Source organism: Myotis nattereri (assembly GCF_964212035.1).
Source record: "Myotis nattereri genome assembly, chromosome: 2".
In the NCBI taxonomy this organism is placed as follows: Eukaryota; Metazoa; Chordata; class Mammalia; order Chiroptera; family Vespertilionidae; genus Myotis; species Myotis nattereri.
Genome location: NC_138076.1, coordinates 191,438,846 through 191,456,705, shown reverse-complemented (window position 1 = coordinate 191,456,705; position 17,860 = coordinate 191,438,846). Strand labels below are relative to the sequence as shown.

Below are 17,860 nucleotides of genomic sequence, written 5' to 3'. Positions count from 1 at the left end.
GTGTGTGTTAATCCTGACGTGAGTGCTGCAGCTCTCCAGCCCAGGTCCCCCTTTCCCACAGCGCTCCCCAACCTCCCGCCCCAGCTCTGTCATGCTCATCTCTAGCATCAGTGAGCACAGACTCTATGTGACACAGCCAGGTCTGTAGGGGAAAGTCTGTTATAAAACCGGAAGAGTGTTTAACCCAGGGGCTTGCTGCAAGCTCGCTTTCTGAGGGCCTCCAGGTCTGCCAAAATGATCAGGCCTTGTTCTTTAGGAAGCTGCCTCAGCCAGGCATTACTAATTTGGGCATTACCAATTCGGATGCCTCTCCAGGCAAATGAGCAATGAATGTAAAGTGCTTTTGTCAGTGAATTGAAAGCAAAGAGAAGAGGGAGGGGGGAAGTAAAGGGCAGGTGATCCAGTGCTTGAGGTTTGCTTCATTTCCAGAAAGGACAGGCATTGCTTCCTGGAAGCTACGCTTGGCAACAGGCATGGGGAACGGGAAAGATTTATTCCCCTTTGCCAAGGCTCAATAATTCAGCTTGAGTATTTCAAATCGATACATTTCTTGCAAAGTTTCCAAGGGCTGCATTAAAAAAACCATTTTAAAAATTATCATGTGGCGGTATCGTCTGATGAGACGGGGGTGATGGGGGTGACGGGGGTGAGCTGGGTCTTCCAAGCAGATGAAGCTCTAATGAGAAAGGAGGCGCTTAAAAGCAGGAGAGCCGAGCTGGAGCTGACAGCGAGGCAGGCGCACCTGCAGAGCCTCGGGCGTTGCGCACCTCATTGCTCTGTGGGGCTGTCTCCGAGGTGAGCAGCTGGCTCCCTCCTTCTCGGCTGGTGTGGGAAATCGGTGGCTCATACAGAACACCGTATTTCTCTGAGCTGCCATTTGTCACTGAGCAGGAGAAAGACTCGTATGGGGAGATCTCTGTGATCTGGGATTATTGAGATGTCTAGCTTACAGGCTAAGTCACTCATATCTTTGTGAATTTTCTCAAATATCATAGTTCTAACTTCTGGCAGTCTTGACTTTTTGTGATAGGAGGTGTGGCAAGATGAGCAAAGGTTGGTGTGTTTGTTTATTTATTTTAAAAATCTTTATTGTTGAAAGTATTACATATGTTCCGCCTTTTTCCCCATTGACCCCTTCTAGTCTGCCCCTGCCCCCCACCCTGGGCCACCCTATTGTCTGTGTCCAAGGTTATGCATATATGCATACAAGTTCTTTGGTTGATCTCTTCCCACCCACCCACCCCGCTCTCCCCGGCCTTCTCCCTGAGTTTCACCAGTTGTTGTTTTTATTGTTGATATTGTTGTTATTGTTTTAATCCCCACTAGAAATTCCTTCCATTTGGAAGGTTTATCATCACTAGAATTATTCTTAGTCCTGTAAATTAGAGAAGCCAGGAGTTCCCTCCCTTGCCGTCTTATGCCCCTTGAGGCTCACAGCCATTTTATCACATGCCCTCCCTCTGGGTGCCATCCCTGCGCTTCCTGCACTTTGGGCTGTCACCCCCTTTGGTGTGGTTAGAGACATCTCAGATTCATGATCACACTGTTTTCACTTACTGCACCAAACCCAGCAGCAGTTCACCCAGAGACACAAGGAGATTGGTGCTCTTTTTTTTTTTTTTAATAAGACACCAGAGGGATGCTGTCCTTACAAATATGTAGTGTTCTGGGACAGAATCTCTTAGAACCGCCAGGTAAGAGCAGAGCAACTCAATAGCAAAACCCAAAACCCAAGGAAATGACAAAACTAGGCAATAAGATATGCCCAAGATACAATGGGGCTTTTGATGGACATTAGGACAGGAAAAGCCGCAGATGGCCAAGAGGTTTTCACTGGAAAGCCTGGAGCGTTGTTCTGAGAGAAGCAGCTGAAGGTGGGGGTCCTTTTACTGATTCCACGAGAGCCTGGTGCGTGTGCGTGGCCTGTAGTGAGGTCCGAAGGGTCCAGAGCTCTCTAGTCGCCTTGAACTCTGGAACCAACCAGCCAGGTCCTCCTTTCAGGACAACCCTACATGGAGAAGCTGCCAGGAGTGGAATCAGATTGAACAGGACAGCAACAACAGAGACTCAGGAGAGAAGATCCCCAAAAGAGAACAAACCAGAACCAGGAAATGTCAGCAAGCAGACAACCATGTATTTGAACACTACCTAAACACACTGGCAGGACTTCGTACAGTTAGAGCCACGCCATGTTTTGAAAGTTCAGAAAAATGAATTTCACCTGGAAACGAGCCGTAGAAGAGCAGTGAGGTCAACTCCATACAAGGCTTTTATAAGATGAACTCAACTGAGCAGCAGAATAGGGTTCCCAAAGAGCAGGCCAAAAAGACGTGGTTTGGAACCACCCAGGACTGTAATGCATGTCCTGGATGAGCTAAATGGACGGCATTAAGAAAATCATATGCAACATGAGAAAAGCCAACATAAATCAGAATTAGGAAAGCTGAGAAGAGGGATGACAGGAAAGAATTAAAAATGAAAGAAATGAAGAGTACACTAGGAAGAATGCAGGATGAATATATACAAAAGGTAATCGTTAAGAAAAACAGCAAGTAAAAGCTGGAACATTTTAAACATAAAAAAAAGAGATTAGCTGAAACCGGTTTGGCTCAGTGGATAGCGCGTCGGCTTGCGGACTGAAGGGTCCCAGGTTCGATTCTGGTCAAGGGCATGTACCTGGGCTGTGGGCACATCCCCAGTAGGGGGTGTGCAGGAGGCAGCTGATCGATGTTTCTCTCTCCTCGATGTTTCTAACTCTCTATCTCTCTCCCTTCCTCTCTGTAAAAAATCAATAAAATATATTTTTTTAAAAAAAGAGAGATTAGGGTCGGGGGAGGATGAGGAGGGTAAAGAAGGTCAAATATATGGTGACAGAAGGCTGTGCGCCTTTGGGGTGGTGGGCACACAATACAGTACACAGATGTCATGGGATAAAGTCCTACACCTGAAGTATGTATTATGTTGTTAACCAGTGTTACCCCAGTAAGTTTAATTTAAAAAAGCGATTAAAGAGTTCCAGAGGGAGTGACAAGTATGGAAGAGGAAGAGAGGCAAAGGGATTTCAACATGTGGATAACAGGGCCCTGAAGAAGAGAGAGCTAGCTTGTGTCTGCATAGCTCGAGCCTCTGCCTTCATGTCACCTTCTCTTCTGTGTCTCTCTGTGCTCTCTCGTAAGAACATTAGTCATTAGATTTAGGGCCCTCCCAAGTAATCCAGGATGATCTCATCTCGAGATCCTAAACTGATTTCATCTGTAAAGATCTATTTTTCAAGTAAGGTCACATTCAAGGTTCCAGGGATTATGACATGGATGTATTTTTTTTTGGGGGGGGGGGGTGGGGGTGGGCGGGGATATCATTCAACCTTCTACAGTCACTGAGCCAGTAGGTGACCGAAACAGAATTTAAATTTTATTTTATAATACAGTAACTAAACGAAAAATTTAATATTTCCCGAAAATTAGCAGTTCTTGCCAAGAAAGAAAAGTAGACAGCATGCTTTTGTCCGCAGCAGGACAGTTGGAGGTCAGCCTGCCCGCCACCTGGAGGCCTCACCCCGGCTCTTCGCTCTCTGCCCAGCCTGAGGGAAGCGTTCCTGCACTTTTTGAACAATTACTCGTGCCACCAGTAACGTGTCACTTATTTTGTTCATCCTGTTTTCAGCCTCTCAAGTCAAAGTTAAAACAGACAGGGGCCTCTCTGCAGAACTCAGAACTATCACATCTTAGTGTAGCACCCACACCTTTTCAAATGCATAACTGGAAGCTCCTGTGAAGAGTGTAACCCTAAACTGCTAAAATTAAAAAAACAAAAGTAAAAAAATACCAAATTCTTCTTCCTTTTGGTGTCTCTGCCATCCTGCCTCTGCGCTGCTGGGCTGCTCCTGACATCTCTCTTAAAACTTGAAGTCCCCTCACTCCTTCCTCTGACGCATCACCTGGCTGCCTGACATCCATGGTGTGAACAGAGTCTGTTGATTTGGTGTGTTCCCTTCACCCGCTTAACCTTCCATGGAGGTCTTCACGGCGTTATCCAAAAGATGTAAATGATGCAGAACCCCAGTCGGGATGACAGAGCCAAAGAGAAAGATATCAGGTGGCAAGGGGGGGTCACCGGGTGCCCTTTGGCCACTGAGCTGGCCCAGCCACCCCACCCCCCAGCATCTGGAGTCTCAGACCGGCCTAGGGCCCATGGTGAACACAAGACAACATGTGTCGCCGCCCTGGAAGGGATCATCGAGCTGTTTTGTTTTGTTTTGTTTTGTTTTGTTTTGTTTTGTTTTTAATTTTCCTGATTCCAAGTGACCATCTTAAGGCCTGAAACCCGGGCATTAGTAAACTTGGCCACTCTGACACCAGGGATTGTAACCAGTGAAAAAACATGACAACTTTTTAACCGGGTAAATGTAGGAAAACCATTTTCCTATGACTATGCGGAGGAAAGAAGGAGTAGGGGGCTGAGAAAGGGAAAGGAGTCTGTGACACACACATACATGCACAGCGTGCACACAGGTGCAACAGTTATCTTTTTTTAAATGACTTTTTTTAATTGATTTCAGAGAGGAAGGAAGAGGGAGAGAGAGAGAGAAACATCAATGATGAGAAAGAATCACTGATTGGCTGCCTCCTGCACGCCCCCAACTGGGGATCAAGCCCACAACCCGGGCATGTGCCCTTGACCAGAATTGAACCCGGGACCCTTCAGTCCGCAGGCCGAGGCTCTATCCACCGAGCCAGACCGGCCAGGGCATAACACAGTTATCTTTAAATAGAAGCTGCTTCTCCGAGTTTTCCTTTTCATTTCACGCTGCCCTGGTTAAATGAATTCACGCTGCCACGGTCAGCCTGCCCTGGAACTGCTGAGTCAGCATCACCCAGGCAGCCTTGCAGAGGAGGTTGATTCAGGACCCAAAGGCCTTTGAAAACACTGGGAATCACTCACCAGAGAGTCGGGGAAGAGGAGTAGGAAGGGGGTGGAGGAGTGGGATTCTCCTTAAAAGAAACATTTTCCCGGAAGAGCGTTGTTTTATGAGTTAGGTTGCTGGAACCGCTGGCCAGATTGGCCTTTCAGCCCTGCCTGTCTTTTCTGAGGTCTGCGGACTTAGCATGGTCTCCCTTTCCTGGCTCCTCCCCACCATACACACCCCGCTCCACCCCCAGCCTCCTGCTCGCCTCTCAGGTGACAATGGGAACCGTCTCCATCCCAAGAAAAGGCCACCTTGCTTTTTGGTTTCCTTGAAATGAAGAGACCCGGAAGGGAAGGGACCAGGCACAACTGGGACACACAAAGGAAAGTGTCTCCTGTGCCAGTGCCTGGGCAGATCAGGCCCCGTCAGAATGAGAGTGAGTTCTGCTCTTGTACACGCAGCAAAGGAACGTTCTAGAGACTGCGGCAGGCACAAGAGACCATCCTGTGTGGTTTAAAGGAACAACAGGCAAGGAAAGGATGGTCATTCTTCTTTCTTCAGACACATAGTAGGTCATCTGTGTTTTGTGAATCGTGCCAATCCAATGAATCTTGCCCCCTGGGCAGTCCACGGAGGATTAAAAAACCTTCCTGCATCGACCTTTCCCTGCCGATGGCACTCTCACAAACATGGTGAATGTCCCTAAAACCCACCAGACTTTCTGTAAGAAGTGTGGCAAGCATCAACCCCACAAAGTAACACAGTACAGTGATTCTCTGTGTGAACAGGGAAAGCATTATGGCAGGAAGCAGAGTGGCTGTGGTGGGCAGACTAAGCCGATTTTCTGCAGAAAAGGCTGAACCTACAAAGATTATGCTGAGGCTTGAGTGCGTTGAGCCCAACTGCAGGTCTCAGAGAACGCTGGCTAGTAAGAGATGCAGACATTTGAACTGGGAGGAGATAAGGAGAAAGGGTCAAGGGAACAAGGTCAAAGCTTCATATTTTGTTTTATTATGACCATAAAATCTTGAGGATATGTTCACTTCATAAAAACAAAAACAACCTCCCTGCACCAGCTTTCTGCCTGGTAGTTAGTTTGTTCTCTAAAGCTAAACATTTCAACTCTTGTCCTACATACCTATTGTCCTACATCTTTTCCTTCTTAAAAATAGGCTTCTTTGTATGCAGAAAGACCCGTAAATTTGAAAACAAATGTAGCTTTCTGCTCTGCAATATGAGAAATCCTGCCCTTAATTGCCTTTTTCCTTTAGAAATGCATCTCTCAGTAGCATCTCTCCTTGCACAGCCCAGTTGCCTCACTGTTCGTAAATTCAGGTAATTGGCAGTAATTGACCTTCACCAGCCTGAACAAAAACGTGCAATATGTTAGCAATGATTTCTGAAATGCCCGAGGAAGGGGCATTCCATATTTAAGGTTAGATGTGCGCATTTCCTAAGGAAGTGACACCCAGAGTTGGCTTTCGTCATTTATTGTCCCCCCCACTTCGGAGTGAGAGGAGGGCCCCCTGCCTGCCTCTTCTCTTTCCTCAGAATATCAGGAGTGATGTGTGTGTGTTTCTCTTCTCAAATCTACTTGGGTTTTGGCATTATATCACTAGTACGTAATATCAGACCCATTTGCACACACAACGCTAAAAAAATTCTAAACTGATTCTCCAAGGATCCAGAGATAAACTTGAGCTAATCCATAAACTTTGAAATTGCAGGCAAATGTTGATGTACGTGTGCCTGTGAGTTTCGAAAGGGGGTCAGTAGCTCTCACTGAATTCTCAAAGGGGCCCATTACCTCCCGAATTTAGGAAGTACTGCTCTAAACTCTCCTTCCCTGTTACCACTATACCTCCCCCATCACCTCTCTTGTCAATAGAACTTTAGTTAAAATACTGATGTTTTGTTCATCATGGGTATTTGCATTTATTTTGCTTTTTTTTTTTTAATATATATTTTTTATTGATTTTTCACAGAGAAGAAGGGAGAGGGACAGAGAGCTAGAAACATCGATGAGAGAGATCGATCAGCTGCCTCCTGCACGCCCCCTACTGGGGATGTGCCCGCAACCAAGGTACATGCCCTTGACCGGAATCGAACCTGGGACCCTTCAGTCCGCAGGCCGACGCTCTATCCACTGAGCCAAACCGGTTCGGCTATTTTGCTTTTTAATAATGCATTAGCCTATTACTTTTTGTAATTACCGAGCTTTTGGCACAACCTTAAGTTTTGCACCCAAGGCGACTGCCTCCCTTGCCTCACCCTAGTCCCAGACCTGAGTGTGCTCCTAATCTGGCCTTCCCCCTCCAGCCTCTCACCTGCTCCAGCCACTTGCCCCATCTGCACACTGATAATGCCTCCTTAGAATCCTGTACTAGCCTCATAGCGCCTACAGGAGCCTTCACACCGCCCAGGAGAACACTTGTTCTTGTCAGTGAGCTGCAGAAAGTATTTCAGTTTCCTGGAGACACGTCACAAAGTACAGTTAGTCTGCTGTCCAATCTCTGTCCTATCCAACCTCCCAAGATGCCCTGAGTGCATCCTGTGTACCAGGCACAGTGCAGTGGGTTATCTCATTTCATAGCTAAATTTGCTCTAGGAGGTAAGGACTATGCTTGGCCCCATTTTACTGCTGGGAGAACTGAGGTTCAGAGATACAACTTATTCAAGGCCACTGAGCTAGTAGGTGACAGGGCCAGGATTTGAACGCAGGACTATCCAAATCCAAAACTCGGGTTTTGATCAGAACTGTTACATGCCTCTTACTATGTTGGGCTTGCTGCTCAAAAGCAGAAATGAGAAGGAATCTTCTAAGTCATGTTTGTGAGGGTGAGCAGGCCCCAGGCCAGTTTTACTGTAACCAGGTTTGCTGATAAAAATCCCTTTGTGGATAACACAGAGTGAAAGCCACACACAAAAATCTAGCAAATGAAGTTTATAAGAAAAAAATCAATCGAGGGAATTGAATATGACATATGACATACACCAAAAGACATGAGTATAACCGTCCAACCTCCACTTGGAAACCGAGTGCTGAGATACAGGGTGACCTTGGGGACAAGAACAGGAAATGTTTTGGAACTTCCAACTCCCTAGTAACCGAATTTGTATGTTGAAAGCAGTTTTGGTCAAATAGCACATCCAAAGGCAAAGGCAGGCCCAGGGGAATGAGAATGCGGGACTTGTCGGAGTACATCCAAGACCAGCACATCCAAGACCATTGTGGGAGCCTGGGGCACACAGCCTGGCAGGGCAGGGAAAGGAGTCAGAAAAGGCCCTGGAAAGTGCTCTGATGACGTGTTGTTTTAGTGTGGAGGGTTCATTTATTAAACGGTAAACCCTCCCGCTGGGACCCCTTTGTGGAAGTCAGAAGGGGCTCTTGAGCACAGCTCGGAGTTCTGAGTCTACAGCTAAACCAGACCTGCCAGGAGAAGTTGAGTTTCTGGTTTATTATTCCTAAATCCCTTGCATTTTAACAGTGGGTTTTTAGAGTGCAAGAGGCCTTTCTATCCAATATTTCCTTTGACCCAGAGGAAGTTCATTGACTGATGCAGAAGACCTGGACCTGGAGTTCTGGCCTTAGGCCCATTGTGACCTTGGGAAAGTCCCTCAACCTGTCTGAGCTCTAGTTTCTTCCGCAGATATGGTTGTACCAGCCTTAGCTCAATCACAGAACGGTTGCTGGGATGACCTCTGGGTGTGGAAGCATCTGGTAATGGTGAAGAACTGAGTGGATCTTCATGAGGTGTCCCACCTGGTGTGAGTGGTATCGGGTGGGACGAGGTGGCAGTCGCAGGCTGCAGAGCTGGCCCACAGATGATCAGTGCTGGGGATCTTTGGCTGAATAGTCTGGCGTTACTGGGTATGCTGAGCATGATGCGAGAATCGCTGAGCAATCCCCTTCCGTTACATGCATGCACATTTTAATTCTTAACACATGCACCTACCGATTAGCAATTTTACTTCCCAGAAAGTTGAAGAAGCAATGAGAGGTGCTGCTAATTTGGACTCATGTTTGACAAATAAGGAGGAATTAGTTGGCAAAGTAGAAAAGATGGGAACTTCTGGTGAGAATGAAAACTTCATATTAGAACTGGGGAAAGGGAAATGAAAGGCACGATCAGATGTGTTTTCTTAACTTGAAGAAGGCAAATTTTAAAAATTTAGAGAAAAAAGTACCTATGGTTCCATGATCTGAAATGCTAAAACACAAGTCAAAGAGTCAGGATCCTTTTGAAAATGAAAGACAACCAAAGAATCTGATTAGGCTGTACTGGGGACATTCTCTGATGAGCTCAATTTTTAACTAGATGTTATATATATATATATTACATGTGCTTAATATAGAGAATTGGAAGATAAAAATGGAAAGGAAAGAACAAACATCACCTACAATTCTATTGGGTGAAAATGGCTGTTAATATTTATATGTTTCATTATAATATTTTTCTGTGCATTGTTTAATACATAAAACAGTTACTTGCTGTTTTTTCATATGAATAGATACTCTTTATAAATATTACATTACTGCCTGCATAATGTCCTATCAGAAATAGTTTAAGTCCATTGTTTACTTAACTAATCCCTTATGGTGTTCTCAGTTTTCCACTATTAAAAATAACATGGCGATGAACATCTTTGTGCATGAACAATTTCTCTGCATCCTAAATTATTCCTTTAAGGTAAAGTCTCAGAATTAACATTTACAGGGCTCCTAAACCATCACCAAGTTGTTTACTAGAGAGATCATGCCAATTTATCTTCTCGCTGTTTGGCATACCGATCTAATGAGCTCAGATTTTAAAAAGACGTGTATAGTGGATGACAGAGCAACTTACTGAAAAGAAAAATATAGAAGATATATTTTTAGATCTAGAATGTTAAAACGAAGTGATCTGAAAACTGGAAAATGTGTAAGAAAAAGAAAAGTATTGGGGGCAGTACAAGAGTAAGCGTGCTATCAGCGTGCAAATAGGGTTGAATGCAGTGACTTTGACAAATGGCAGAAAAACAAAACTGTCCAACTTCTCTCTTTCTTCCCTCTCTTCCATAAGGAAGGTGATCATCAGACTGAAACAGGTAGTGCAAACATTGACAGAAGGGAATTGAAGCCCAAGATGGGTGAATTGGTTATAAAAGCAAATCTAAAGTTGTTCTAAATAAATCCAAGGCGCTTGGCCCAGACAAATGACAGCCAGAATAGAGAACTCACAAGGGTGAAAGGTAGGCCATTGACAGTAAACCCTAAAGGTTATGGAAAATGGAAGAGGTATTAAAAGAAAAAATGTGAGCCACTGTTTACCTGATATTTAGAATAGAAAGGGGGAAAAGAGTGTATGTACAGACTAAAAACAGCTACTCTGATCCCTTGCAGATGAAATTTAGAGCAGATTTTCAATCATGTATGTTATGATGGGGAAGAAGCATTTGGGAAGAAGTTATTCCTTAGTAACCAACCTCCTGCTTCTTCTCTTTCTCTTTAGTAAGGTTGCTGTAAATGTTATAGTTGCTGTATTTCTGGACATTAGGGAAGTGGATCATTGAATTTCGGGTGGTGCTTTTATGGCTGACCTTGGAAATTATAGTCCAAATACCAAAATATTTAAATGGGTTGATCCTTGAACACCTATACCCCAAAAGGAGTCCATAACTTGATCACTGCCCATCAGAAAGGAGGTGGCTGGTGTGTCACCAGAGGACTCCCATCTTAGCCCTCACCTCAGCACTTTGGCAGTGACCTGTTGAGATGACAGATGCTTATCAGAGCTTCAGATGACATGAAGCTACAGAGTACAGATGATACTTAGAAACAGATCCAGAGAAATGGCAGCAGGCTGGAATGATGGTGAAAAATAGCAAGATGAAACCTGGTATTCATCGACATGCATTCTCACAGTTGGGTTCCAAACACCGGCCATATATGTGACAGGTAGGGTGGTTGTACAAATGATAACGGTAATAACAGTAGTAGAAAAACAGCAGCTAATATTTATTAAGTGCTCACTCTACCACAGTTACTATCTGTGCTCTCTGTGTTTTACATCATCATCATTTGTAGAATCTTACTCTGTACTAGCTTTATGTCATCTGAGAGTTGATAAGCACGTCATCTCTGATTCCAGCTACTTGCTTCACAGGTTGAAAGCTGCCCCCTTTTGCCAGTGGAGGCTGTGAGGCAAGAGAGGTTTGGTCAGTTGCCTCAGGTCACACAATGGGAAGTAGTTTCCGTGCTGCTGCTCAGTGCCTGCATGCCTGAGCACTGTCAAAGTTCACACCACCACGGAAACTTTTCTCCCTCTCTCTCTTTTTTAATCACGAAGGTAATTTGATATCCTGCCAAAACACCAAATAAGATTAGACAAACACATAGGGAGTTCATAATATGGACTTTGGGCCAGACCAATTGGTTTCAAATGTTGACTCTTCCACTTCCTGGCTGTGTGACTTTGGTGGAGTCGCTTAACTTCCCTGTGCTCCGGTTTTCTCCCCTGTCAATGCGGATAGGGATTGCTGTGGGAATTAAATGAATTCTGTGCAGAAAACATTGAGAACAGTGCCTTGCAAGTGTTTGCAATGCTCGCAGCGTTTGTTGTTATCATTAGGCTACTTGAGAAGCAATACGATGGGGTGTTAAGAGCTGGGACTGTGGAGCCAGACCACCTGGGTTTTTAATCCCAGCACCACCGTTTCCATCTATTGTGTGCTGTAGTGTTCTCATTTGTAAATGAGGATGATAATCATTGTAGTGGAAATTCAGTGCAAGTGCTCAATGGTTGTTAGCTGTTACTATCAATAGAACCATTTTGTCCAGAGAGAGAAAGGGTCCAGTCCTCCTTCTGGTTCTCTGTTTAGGAGTGGAAGCCATGTAGGATCTCCGGAGGAGGTAGGCAGGTCAGTGAGGGTAGAGAAACTACAGTACAGAACTTATGGTTGGAACGATGAAGAAGATTTAATCTGAAGGCAAGATGACTAAGCAAGGGATAACTTTCCTCACTTAGGTCAGGGGCTGTGGAATGGTTCTGTGTCATCGAATCAAGTTATGAGACAACATTAGATGCTGGAAAGTCAGGGAACCTGGGGCCACTCAGTCGTGGTTCTCTCTTGTCGCCTGGCTTCAGTTTCCTAGTAAGATGGGGTGGGGGTTGGATGAATTAGTTGCTGAGGTGTCTTCTGTCTTTTATGATTCTGTCCTCTAAACCATAGAATCTGTAGCCAATTCCTGTTTATACAGAACGTTTGGGTTAAAGGGTGTTTTTGATTAACATATACTATAGCTAAAAGAGCTTGAACTGAGTATTGTTTAACCAGTAAATCATCTAATGACTCTGAGGCCCCCATTTCCTCATTTGATAAACTGAAATGAGAATACAGCAGATTTCACAGGGCGTTTGTGAGAATTCCAAATGAGGTCATACATGTTAGAGCACCTTGTCAAAATGTTATGTTTATTATTGCCGTTGCCTGGGTTATAACTTTTCCAAGAATTAGAATACAATAAAGCACTCTCAAGCACTAACCTCATTTAAAGTAACTTAATCTGTTTTCCGTGGTTCAGGAGATCCTTGAGGAAGTTACAGAATCTCAGGGTCATTTTCTGGAAGAAAAAGGTCTGGGCTGCTTGTAGTCTTTGGATTTTAAGTTTCAAATTAAATGGGAGCATCTTGACTGTATTCCAGAAGGGAACAGAGATCACATACTCTAAGCCCCGCGTTTTACAGATGAAATCTGTGGCCTGCCCAGAGTCACATCTTAATTAATGGCAAATCTGTTAGTAAAATCCAGGCTCCTGGCTCCCAGCATACTTTTTATGGTTAGTTATGTTTAAACTCAGAAAATCTGAAATGATGCTAAGAATGTGGTGATGGACATAGCTGCACCTTTGAACATGGAATCAAAGAAATATTATCAGGAAGTTTAAGGGCCTGGGTAAGTTACTGATCGGTATGGCAACGTGAACTTAACTTGACCCATTTGGGAGAAAAATTGCAGTGGAATTCTTCGTAATTTTCCTAATTGTAGCAGTTCATGTCTTCTGTACAAAATTCATCTCAAGTATACTCTGCAATGATTTGGCATTAAAAATCCAAGTCTTAATATGGCTCTCACAAGCTTGTTATATATGCACAGGGAATAGCATAATATAGAAGCAGCGTTCTACCTCCACCTTCTTCCTTTTCCCACTTATAAATCTACTTCTTCAGGGATCTACAGATGCTCTTTCTCTTTTTCTTTTGACCAATGATCATTAAAAACTATGTTTTTCAACTTTTTTGAGTTAAAGTTGCAAGAGATAACTGTCAGACAAGTTCTGTATTAGGTATACCTCCCTCATCTTGCACATATGGCTTCTGTGAGCCATGTGAAGACTCAGGACTGGTTCCTGTGAGCAGTGAGTGCCTGTGAGCGAGCAGCCGGGGAAGGCAGCGCTGTGTTCCTAGCTGTGTTCAAAGCGGGGTTCTACCTCCTCCTTCTTCCTTTTCCCACTTATAAATCTACTAGTAGCCCTGTGCACGAATACGTGCACCAGTAGTTCTCTGCAGGACCTGGCTGCTCCGCACCCTCTGCCCAGAGGCTCTTCGCTGCCCAGAGGCCCATCAGCGGCTGGGCACGGAACGCTTGCCTCGTCGCTGGAGTGACAACACAAGCATTTCCCCCAACCCCCAGGCTGCTCTGTGCCCACTGCCCAGAGGCCCTCTGCAGCCAGGGTGGAATGCTTGCCTTGTTGCCGCGGTGACGAAGCAAGCGTTCTGCCAGGCTGCTCACGCTGCACGCTCTCAGCGGCCACCCAACCCCACCACCACCACCCCCCACCCCCCCGGGACTGGGGGACTCTGGCGGGGCTGAGAGGCCTGGGCGCCCCCATCTTGTGGCTATAGGTGCCTCCATCTTTGTGACAGAGTGACAGTTAATTTGCATATTACCCTTTTCTTAGGATTTCTTCAGGGATCTACAGATATTTTTGGTCTTATTTTAGTCCATTGATAACTTGAGAAAGCCTCCAAAGATCAAAGTCTTGGGTGGGGAGGATTCAATTCACTCAGTCTTGTCTGAATTCCTAATAGTTTTGAAAATCCATCTAAATCTGGATGGGAAATGCATGGGTCAGCATAATGGATATGAGCACAGACTGAAACCAGACTGCCTGGCTTTGAACCTCAACTCCTCTTGTTACCAATGGCCATATGACCGTGGACAAATACCTTAAAGGCACTGGGCCTCAGTTCCCTAATCTGAAACAGTGTCTCATAGGGTTGCTGTGAGCATGCAATTAAATGAACTAATATTTATAAACTCCTTAGAATAGTGTTAGAAGTGCTAGATAAATTCAGTGAAATGGCCCTGATTAGACCAGAGTTTCCTCTGGGTCCAGGGCTGTATTCCATTAGACGCTGTAACTCCCAGGCCTTGGGGCCCTAGGTTTGAGTTAATGGGGGTTGTTTGTCCTCAGTTAAAATTGCAAAGCACATCCTGAGGTCACAACCTTTTTATTCTATTGAACCAAAAAGGCAATGGCAGTGAAGCTTGACTTTGAACACCCAAGTCTATCAAGCCTCTTTCCAGCTCACTGAATGTGTCTGCCATCTCTTTATGCTGATAGAAAGAAGAGTAGTGACTCTGATAAATCTATTGAGTGGCCTCAAGCGGGTAGCCTGCTCTGTCCAGGTCACCTTTGGAAACCTGCTCGGATTCCATTGCATTCCCTGGACCCACTGTAACTCACTGGGTTCCTGTTGCTCACAAGCTCAGAGCGTTCACTTAGGTCCCTGGTGAGGGGGTTTCCGCCTGGTGGCTCTGCTTGCGGCAGCGCTGGGCTGTGGGAGAGACTAATGGGAAGTGAAAAGAGAAACTGTTGTTCTTAACCGGCAGGGCTGTTTGGAGTGTGTGCCTCTTCTTGTATTTAGGGAAAAGATTACTCATGACTATTTTCTTCCATAGAATATAAAGAACCTCAAATTACTACTTGCATCTCCCACCCCCTTCTCACCCGCCCTCCTGCGTTTCCGTGTATCCTCTGTAGAAACTTCAGCATTTTACTCTCATTTCCCCTCCCGAGTGGGATTCAGTTCTGTATTTGCTTTGGCACTTGCGCTTCTAATAAGCTCCCCTGTCCTTTTTCCTGGCTCTGTGGCCCTCTCACCCCCGGCGCTTTCTTAGGCCACGCTTGACAATTGCCCCCTCATGGCTGGCCTTGTGTGAAGGAGAGGAAGGGAAAAGTCCCTAATGACAAACCATTATGCTGTTCTTGTTCGAAGATGACTGACACCATGGAAAATAATAGGAAGTAAACGTTAAGGTTTTGTACCAGTTCAACAGTTGAAATTTTGCTGAGCCATCCTCACACTCCCACCCACCATGATTCCAGATTCATCTTTTCAAGGTCATTGGAAACGGTTGGGGCACTCCCCTGTACCCAATGACCATTTTTAATAGTCATTGCTTCTTGGCCCAGTTAAGAGTCTTAAAACAGAACCTTGAATTCTTTAGTGGCCATTTTATTCTATAGATCATAGAGCAGTAACATTCTACACATTATTATTTTATAATGCCACTTGTTTCTTTCTATGTAAAAAAAATTATACAACTTAAAAACAGAACAACTCAACAACCCCATCTAGGTGCTCATCTCTATTATTCCAATGCTTGTAGTTTTTTATTGATGCCCTCCCTACACAGTGGACCAGTTTTGAAGGTACTTCCACAAAGTTCAAGTAAGCTACTGTTCTTCAAAACTAGACTTTGCAAAGGAGCTGCCTGGAAGACAGAGCCAAAGTCATGCCTACAGGCTCTGGACCTTCTCCAGGGGATTCGAGCTGTTCGTTCCCCAGGGATGCTGAGCGGCCCATCAAGTAGACCAGACAGGTCTTTTTCTTGCCTTATTTAAGGTTGAAAGGTGATTCTTTCAGGATCAAACTGAGGGACGCTCTTGTAGCACACTCATGGAGTCTCCTTAGCAAGTTTAGGTAACTGCATAGAGAGACTGAGGCTCTTCTTAGCAAACACTGATTCACTGATTACATTGTACAGAACTATTTACACAGTACAATTTTAGAGAATGAAGCTCTGTTGAGCATCTAGCTGTTTCTAACCCATCTGTTCTCAACGATCTTGGTCTCAGGACCCCTTTCAAATCTTAAAAATTATTGAAGACTCAAAAGCTTTGCTCATATGGGTTTTAGCTATCTATAGTTACCAGATTGGAAATTAAAACTGAGAATTTTAAAAATATTTGTAACCTTACTGAAAAATAATAAGCTAAGTATATATTAACATAAATATCTGTTTATAAATATACTAGAGGCCCGGTGCACAAAAATTTGTGCACTCGAGGGGGAGGGGGGGGGTCCCTCAGCCCGGCCTGTGCCCTCTCGCAGTCAGGGACCCCTCGGGAGATAACAACCTGCTGGCTTAGGCCTGCTCCCGGGTGGCAGAGGGCAGGCCCAATCCCGAGGTGCAGCCCCTGGTCGGGCTCAGAGCAGGGCCAATTGGGGAGTTGGGGTGCCGCCCCCTGTCATGCACAGAGCAGGGCGGATTGGAAGGTTGCGATGCCACCCTCAGTCACACTCAGGGTAGGGCCGATTGGGGGGTTGGGGCACCGCCCCCTGTCACACTCAAGGCAGAGTCGATGGGGAGGTTGTGGTGCCACCCCCTGTCATGCACAGAGCAGGGCCGATCAGGGGGTTGGGGAGCTCCCCCCTGTCACTCACAGAGTAGGGCCGATAGGGGAGTTGGCGCACTGCCCCCTGTCACACACAGAGCAGGGTGGATCAGGGGGTTGGGGCGCCACCCTCTCTCACCCACAGAGCAGGGCCGATCAGGGCGTTGGGGCGCCGCCACTGTCACACTCAGGGCAGGGTCGATGGGGAGGTTATGGCTCTACCCTGTCACACACAGAGCAGGGCCTGTGGTGTGAGGGGGTTGGGGCGCTGCACCCTGTCATACACAGAGCCACAGGGTGATCGGGGGTTGGGGAGCTCCCCCCTATCAGGCACAGAGCAGGGCCGATCAGGGGGTTGGGGTGCCTTCACCTGTCATGAACAGAGCAGGGAGGATGTGGCCCCGCCCTGTCACACACAGAGCCGCAGGGCGATCAGGGGGTTTGGGCGCTGCCCCCTGTTACACTGATCCCGGTGCCAGGAGGCCTCTCGGCTCCGCTGATCCCGGTGCTGGGAGGCATGTTACCCTTTTACTATATAGAATACAGGCCTGGTGCATGGGTGGGGCTGGCTGGTTTGCCCTGAAGGGTGTCCTGGATCAGGGTGGGGGTCCCCACTGGGGTGCCTGGCCATCCTGGATTAGGGGATGATGGTTGTTTGCAGCTGGTCACACACCCTTCAGGGTGGGGGTCCCCATTGGGGCGCCTGGCCAGTCTGGGTGAGGGGCTGAGGGCTGTTTTCAGGCTGGGACTGAAGCTCCCAACTGCTCCTTTTTTTCTTTTTTTTTTTTTTTTTTATTCTGGGCCAGCTTTAGCTCTGAGGCTCCAGCTCTTAGGCCTCCGCTCCTGAAAGCAGGTATCTGGTTTGTTTCAGTTCTATAATTGAAACTCTGTATCAACTCCAGCTCTGAGAACCCAGCCGGCTGAAAGCTGGTTTCTGGGGTTTTGTTTAGCGTCTATATTTGTTACAATGTTTGAAACTGCAGGCTCAGAGGCCGGCCAGGCAGGCAGGGAACGTTGCAGTCCTCTGTCACTGAAGCAAGCAAGCCTCATGTTAGTTTCAAGCTGCCTAGCTGCCGGGCGCCATCTTGGCTGGCAGTTAATTTGCATATCACTGATTAGCCAATGGGAAGGGTAGCGGTTGTACGCCAATTACCATATTTCTCTTTTATTAGATAGGATTTTCCAAAACAAAATAAACTAGTGAGAAGAGTGGCATTGTTTCACATTTTTGCAAGTCTCTTTAATGTCCATCCTCATTGGAGATGGCTGGATTCTCATCTCTGTTGCAG

The 17,860-nt window shown here is 45.9% G+C and overlaps 1 protein-coding gene across 1 annotated transcript in view; it reads left to right on the top strand.

Annotated features, from left to right (window-relative positions):
- ETV6 (ETS variant transcription factor 6) overlaps positions 1–17,860 on the top strand; it is a gene marked incomplete at its 5' end in the record, with an annotated part of 224,386 nt that overhangs the window by 152,739 nt on the left and 53,787 nt on the right. The window lies entirely within an intron of this gene.